Here is a 7,764-nt window from a genome sequence, read left to right as displayed (position 1 = left end):
ATTTCTTATCCCTTCTCCAAATACCTTACAGAGGTACTTGAATTCTTTATTCGGGAAATCTGATCTTTCATACCCCTTAAATGAAGGGGTGGAGGGGTATTTATAAGCTTCCACACATGTGGAGTCTCGATTATTGTATTGTAGTCCCACTATGCACAACATCCATGTTGCATAACATGCAATAGATTTCAAGCCTTCAACATGTTGTGTGGACCCATTCTTCTTTATTTTCTTTTCTGTTTTCTTTTCCTTTCTTCTTTCATAATTGATTTTCTAATTATTTTTATGCTCCAATAGATGCCCCTTTAATCCTTTGTTTGCTCAGTCATCAAAACAAAGACAAGATCAACCTCTTCTACAAACCATATTGACGTGTTGCGTGGGCCTGTGCAACAAATAATGGGTGCGCACAACAACCTATCAAGTCTATCTCTCTTATAAATATCAGCACTTTAGTTTTTTTCATCATTCAGAATTCTTTTGTGTGAGACTGTTTGCCATGCAACTCTTCATTTTACGCAACTTGTTTGACCACACAACTTCCCTTGTCGCGCAACTACTCATTCTATGCACTGCACCTTATCACGAAACTCCTGTTCTGCGCAACTTCTTGTACCACGCAACTGCCTATTCTGCCTAACTTCTTACCTTTGCGTTAATTTTTCTAAGTCCCGAAACATTGCCAAATTTTCTTCAAAGATCATAATGGCCGGAACTAAAAGAATTTATCATCTTATAGTTGAATCAACAACCTCTCCTTCTCACCCTGAACTTCCAGTCCCTCCTTCTTCATCACGTACACCTGAGTCTTCTCTTTCATCTCCTATACAGGAAGATCGTCCAAAAAGAGAATAAAAATAACTAGAAAACGCCCTGCTTATATCAAGGAACCAGTTCTTCCTACTTTTGATTTCTTGGACCGTATCAGCGCCCTGTCAACTCCGATTCGTTACGCTATCATAATTGGAGACAGATAGACCTCCAAGATAAGGCAAAGAAATGGATTGGGAGACGTGATTGAAATCGACAGCGAACATACTTATTGATCATACATGTCCACCTCCAAGAGAAGACACACCGCCTCCGTCTTTTTTGAAAAAAAAAAAACACATGAAGTCGATGAATCAAGAATTTCATGATAAGATCAAGGACAATAAGACAAGCAAACTTCATAACTCCTGGGATAGTGTGAAAGTTCAGGAAGATATAATCAAGTTCAACAATCCCTTCAAGGATGAGATGATTATTATCCCACTGAATATTTGTTGTCATCCGTCCACTCTCCAAAGCAAACCCACTGATCAGATCACTCAGAATCGGTTGATGTATACGCCTAATTGAACGATAGAAGAGCCGCAGATCTTAGAAGATCTCTTATCGAAAAAATGATCAAGGCAGAGAATTGGTAGTGTATACCCTATGCGATTTCTCATTCCTTGCTATGACCCTCATGCTCTATACCCTGTTCGCATTATAAGGTAAGAAGCTTCTTAGGAACGAGATGTTGAGATTAAAGATAAATACCATCACCTGTTTGCATTATAGGTATGTAAATTTTGAGGAAAAAATTTCTTTTAAGGAGGGTAGAATGTAATAACCCAAATTAATCTTGACCATCTAATTTTAACGATTGATCAACATACCCAATTAGTCCGATATGACCGTCGATCTACAAGATCAACTAGTCCAATATCAACCATTGATTTGGATATATCCAATCCAACTATTCATTAACTAATAAATCCAACCATGCATTTAACTATCCATCCAATGATACAACCATCAAACCATCCATCTCACCACCAATCCACAGGTACATCATGAAGTCCAACCCCCAATCACACATGAACTCATCTAACCATACATTTATCCATTCGTTTGTCCATATATCTACTCGTCAATGTATGTATACATCGATCCATCCATCCATCTACATCATATGTTTATGCACCATTGAATACATCACAACCACACACAAGCACCAAACACATCACATACAAATCTCTCATTCACACACAAGGGGCCCATGCATGCATCACAAACCATGCACACCCATCATAACCACACCACACATACATGTGCCACACACGTGGCATAGTGTAATGCATGGCACATGTGTGCACAACCTTACACAAGACTTGTGCATGTGGTGTAAATCAAAAGAAAGAAAAAAAAAAAGTGACATACAAAGATTAAAAAAAAAAAAAAAAAAAAAAAAAAAAACTGAAAATTTAAAAGAACATTTATTAATAGCACACGTGATGTTGTGCTCCTTATAAACAAGGAGCTAAGGGAGGTGGGGTGTGAAACGTGAGGAGAGAGAGAGAGTGAGAGAGAGAAGAGAGAAAAAAAAGGTAAGAAGCTAGCATTGGCTATTCACGTGAGGGGAGAGAAAGAGTGGGAGAGGGAGAGTATTTCTTGGCTGGACGTGAGATATAGGTAGAGAGAGGAGTGGAGAGAGAAAAAAGGAAGAAAGAAAAGGAGGAGAAAGAAAAAGGACGAGAGGAAGAAAAAAGAAAAGAAAAGAAAAGGGAAGATAGAAAAGGGAAATAAAATAAATTAAAAAGGTTTTTTTTCTTTGATAAGAGGTGAGTTTTCTCTCACTTGAATTTTAAATTTATTTATTTATTCATTTATTTGTTTGTTTGCTCATTTAAAATTCCTTTTATTTTTTTATATGAATGATTTAATATTTTATTTACTCATCTTTGTTATTTTGGATTTATCTGTTTGTTTTTTTTTTTTTCAACATGTGGATTTTAGTTAGTTGTCTTTATTTTAATGAGCATGCTTTAATTCAAATTTAAATTGGATTATCGTTAACTATGCAATAATAATTCTTTTCTTTATTTATTTTTTTCTAATATGAAAAAAATCAATATTTAGATTTTTTTAATTAAAATTAATGTAAAAAAAAAAAGTATTCATATAGAATTTTTCGAACTCTTAAATATGATGGATTATGTTGCATTTTATTTTTCTGCGTGGAATTTTGATTATGTAGGAATGGATTATAGCGATTAGAAATTTTCTTTTATAAATTACGTATTCCCTGTATTATAGATTCAATCAAGGAATAACAATCATGAAAGACCTTTTTTTTTTGTTCATGAAAATATTAAAATCATACACCATCATAATAGTTTTTGGAACACCAAAAAATAGGTGGGGCAATTAAGACCTCTGGTTGAAAATCCCTAAAGCGTAAATAGGTGGGGTAATCAAGACCCTTGGGTTGAAAGTCCGATAAACCCAACTGGTACCTCTTAGAACCTCTAACGTACCCTTTGAGTGGGTGAGCATGTCAGAATTGCAAAAGGTTCCCACTGTCAGGTTCAGTAGGGTAGTAGTTTGACTAGCTAATGTACAAATGGGTCCCTCACCAAGTGCCCTTTGGATGGGTGAGCATGTCATGTAAGAGATTCTCATTGCTAGGCTAGGTGTTATATTGGCACAGGTGTTGGCCAATCGGTGTAAACTGGCCCTAGTGTTATAAAAAATAAATTGCACTGGTTATTATGGATTATAGCATATGTTGATTTCATTCATTTATTTTTCTTTGAATTTACATTGAAAAATTTTGTTTATTAATCTCCTCATTTGTTGCTTTACCTAAATAGGTATTGTATCTTTTAGTACAATTTTATTTAGATTATATGAGATTATTTTTTAAACCTGTGTTGAGATTACTCACTAGACTTCACAGCTTACCCTGTTGGGATTTTAAATTTTCAGGATTAGGATCTCGTGGAGGCGCTTAAAGAGATTTGCTTTGATTTATGTTATTTCTTTAGGATTTTCTAAATAAGTGTAATAAACATTTAGTATGATAATATGGAGATGACATGAGTTTGGTGATAATCGTGAATATTCGGAATATTGGTATTTTATTATTCTTTAAATAAATATTTGATTATTTAATTTTTGAATGGTTATATTTTATAAATGAGAATCATTTTGTCAATATATGCATGGATTATGAAATGTAAATATAAAAAGCACAAGTCATGCCTTCAGGTACGGAATCGGGGTCGGATATACCCAGGTGTCGAATTTCGGGGCGTGACAACTCTACATAATGTTGGTCTTCAATTGTCAAAACTATTTTAGAGTTCAAGTTAGTATTTTAAGGCGTGCATCACATACAGTTTAAGCTCTTGAGTAGTTGGAGCGATCACAGTTTTTTAGACTCTTGAGTAGTTGGAGTCGAGGGTCTTATAAGAATGGTCTCTATAACTCTTACGAGTTCGCTGAACCACCACAGTCGAGGAGTTCACAAACCACGATCCATCAGAGGGGCCTGGTGAAGCTATTGGGACAATGAACTAGGTAGGTTTTACACATAGGGTTGGCCGCAATAACCCTCTTGAGTTCACGGGGCTCACAAGGCTACCCAAGTGTAGGGTCAAGATGTAGTAATAACTCGATGAGACCGAGGTCGAATCCATATGGACAAAACTTGTACGTATTCTGAAAATAACTGGAACTAGACCTAGAAGAAGATCTAAATCTAAATCTCGAATAAAATAGAGTAATTGTGAATGATGTTGATTAAAACTATCAATTGAAAGGTGGGAACTAGGGTGTCAAGGCTATCAGGATGCTACCTAACTTTGATTCAAGAGACAATTCGAATTGGAGTCTTATCCTATCCAATTGGAAGATAAAATAATTATACCAAATCTGAACTTTTCCTTGATCTAGTCCTCATTTAAGGAGTATTGTGATGATTGGAAGGGATTCTATCACCCTACCATGCCTAGGAGACGATGGTAAACAACAGGATTTACCAATCTCACAATCTCAAAACAGGAAAAGAAGATATCCAAAGCTATCACAGCATCTATTATAATTTAAGTCACAATAGATCATAGAAAACTGAAAATATTCCTGTAATATCAAACTAAAAATCAATGAGGTTCAACAAGAACAAAAATTAAAACAAGAAAATCATCCTAACACACTACAAGCTTCACCTCTTAGCCATATCTAAGAGGTTTAGTCAACCGTAGACATGATTGGATCTAAAACCCTAATACAAAGCATTAAAAATAGAAAAGGAAGGAAGAAAAACTCTTGGGAGGATGTTCCACCCTTTAACACTGCTTCTCAAAACCTAATTCATGTTTAGAACTCCTCAAAGAACCCATATTTATAGCCGTTGTCCAACCATCTTTGAAAACTGCCTCAAATTTACGCACTCTGCGTAATGCCTTTGATGTCATTGAACAACCTTTGATGTCATCAAGCGTAACTTGAATCCGGAAGTTACGCCTTCTCGCACTGCATAATGTTACGCCCCAAACTCAGAAATCGGGCTCACAAAGTTTTTGATTGCCGAATCCAGTGCCAACAGCGTTCGCAGTACCCCATTCTTGGCTCCCGGCACCCATATGCTAGATTCCTATCCTGGGATCCCACAAGGAGGATTTTTAGTTTGATTTTTTTTGTAATGGATCATAACCACAAGCATAACCAAGTCACAAAATCAACATCACCACATATCAACTATATCAAAAAATTTGAGTACAATGCGGAACAGGAAATACAAGATGATCAAAAATGTTTAAAATAATCTGTCACGCGCTCCTGCCTCAGCACTGCTATGATCCGACACCACCTACACGCAACGATTGTGCATAAGCTTACAAAAAGCTTAGAGGGTGTAATGACCCAAAAAATTTCGTGCAAAGACCTAAGTACTACCTCAAATTCTTTAGAAGTTAAATGTGGATTAACTAGTGCTAAACTCGATTGCCTGTATCAATCACTTTAAATTTGATCTGCAGGACCCAAAACCTGTAGAATTATTAGCGCTATGTTACTCTGAAATCTAGGATTCAACGCTAAATCCAGTTGCTCTCGGGAGTACTTGGAAACTTTGTATCGAGCCTGGACCGCGCGTCAAAAGTCCGATAGCGATGATCTTAGACAGATATGATCACCTTATTGGGCTTGACAATCACCTCAAAAATCAAGTCCAGATGACATCCTGAGACGATTTGCTTGAGTCCGGAGTAAAGAGTATGAGAAAGGTGGGAAATTAAATATGAATTTATGAAATCTGAGCCGTTTCGCTTGCGCGCCGATTTTAAGCATTCTGACTGTTGGATTCTGACCCAAATTTACCCTCGGATCAGGGAAGATGGCCCAGACATGTCAAAGTGCCGGTGGACCTGATCAAGATTCGGTGACCGTTGAATTGAAACTGGTCCGCCACGGCTGATCTGTAAATTCGATCAGTACAAAAACTCAGCCTGACCTAGATCCATGGTCAGTGAGCTTAAGTCCGACCGCACATGGAAAAGGGACCACAAGAAGTGCTCCGTTGGATCGAAATAGACCTGAATTGGTTATAACCTAAGTATACCTTGTCCCTGGGGCTATTTTCTTCAATTTTAGGCCTATATAAGGACCTTAAATCCTCAGTCTCAAATTTCATACGAATTTTCCAAACCCTAGCTAAGAGAGAGAGAGGAAAAGAAAGAAAGTGAGAGAGAAGTTGGTGAATCATCTTGAGATTCTTCCTTGTTACTCTGCGTACCTAAATCATCGCATCTGAATCGTTATTCCGACGATTCCAATCTCATTCTTTGGTAAGTTAATCAAACCCTAACCTGTTTTAGAGTTTAGAATAGTCTAAGTGTTGATGTAGCTCTTTTCAATCCTGCCTTAGGTTATCTAGTCGTCGTTAACGAAGGTTTATCGCCTAAATCTGATCCGTTACGCACTTTCTGGTGTAAGGTGCGGACTATATTCGTATAAGTTATGGTTTTCAAGACTTTCAAGGTCGGTTAATGGCTTATTATTGTTGTGGGTGCAATTTCACATGTTAAATGCGATGTTTATATTGCGTTTCTGATATATATGAACTATATTGCGATTTGTGTATTCCATGTATATGTATAAAGTATCGTATAGGTATGCAATATGAGTATGTGGTTGCCATGATTAATTGTCACATGTTTATGCTAGTTATATGTGTAACAACTCCTTGGCAAAAGGAATTGTCCTAAGGTGAGCTATCACCAACATACGTCATATATGTTGGAATATGTAGCCTAAGTGTTTGTAGAAATGTCTGAATGAATAAGTGTGTCCTATATTGTACTTTTATGGGCGTTGAGGAGAGATTCTCAACTATCTTAATGATATGTATGATTTCCACCATGCAAGCTATATTCTGTCTGTTTAACTTGGACGTTATTTATGTGTGAATTCATGTTAAGTTGATATTCAACAAATGCTCACATGCTTGTATGATTATAATTGTTGATCCACTGCAGTTCTAAATTGCTAGTGTGAATATCTGTTATACTTGGATGTGCTTGGGACTATGAAATAGTCCAGGGAATCGGTAACAAACCTTGAGTTCAAGGCCAAGGTTGTTTTCGCCACGTAGGACGTGTTTGATGAACCCGAGTCGTATTAGGGTTGTCGATAGTGGTTTAGCCACATGGAGTGTTTGCGCGCTTCATGTCGTTCAACTCAACGTGCTCGTGCTAGTCGAGCTCATCAAGTAACCCAATTGTCCCGGTGGATGTGCACCATGTATGGATGCTATTATTTGAATCTAGGGTACCAAACTTACCAGTACAATCTCGTTAACTATTGTACCTCGAACCATTAAGACTCATGAGCCGGGCATGGTGGTATGGGACTCCGTGGTCAAGCTGTCAGCCTACGCTGGGGTGACGAGCCTCCCCGTAGTGACCAGTGAGCAATTCAGACTCGTGAGCCAATTATGGTGGTATGGGACACTAT

This window comes from Magnolia sinica, chromosome 2 (assembly GCF_029962835.1).
Source record: "Magnolia sinica isolate HGM2019 chromosome 2, MsV1, whole genome shotgun sequence".
In the NCBI taxonomy this organism is placed as follows: Eukaryota; Viridiplantae; Streptophyta; class Magnoliopsida; order Magnoliales; family Magnoliaceae; genus Magnolia; species Magnolia sinica.
Note: the sequence above shows the minus strand (reverse complement) of the source record.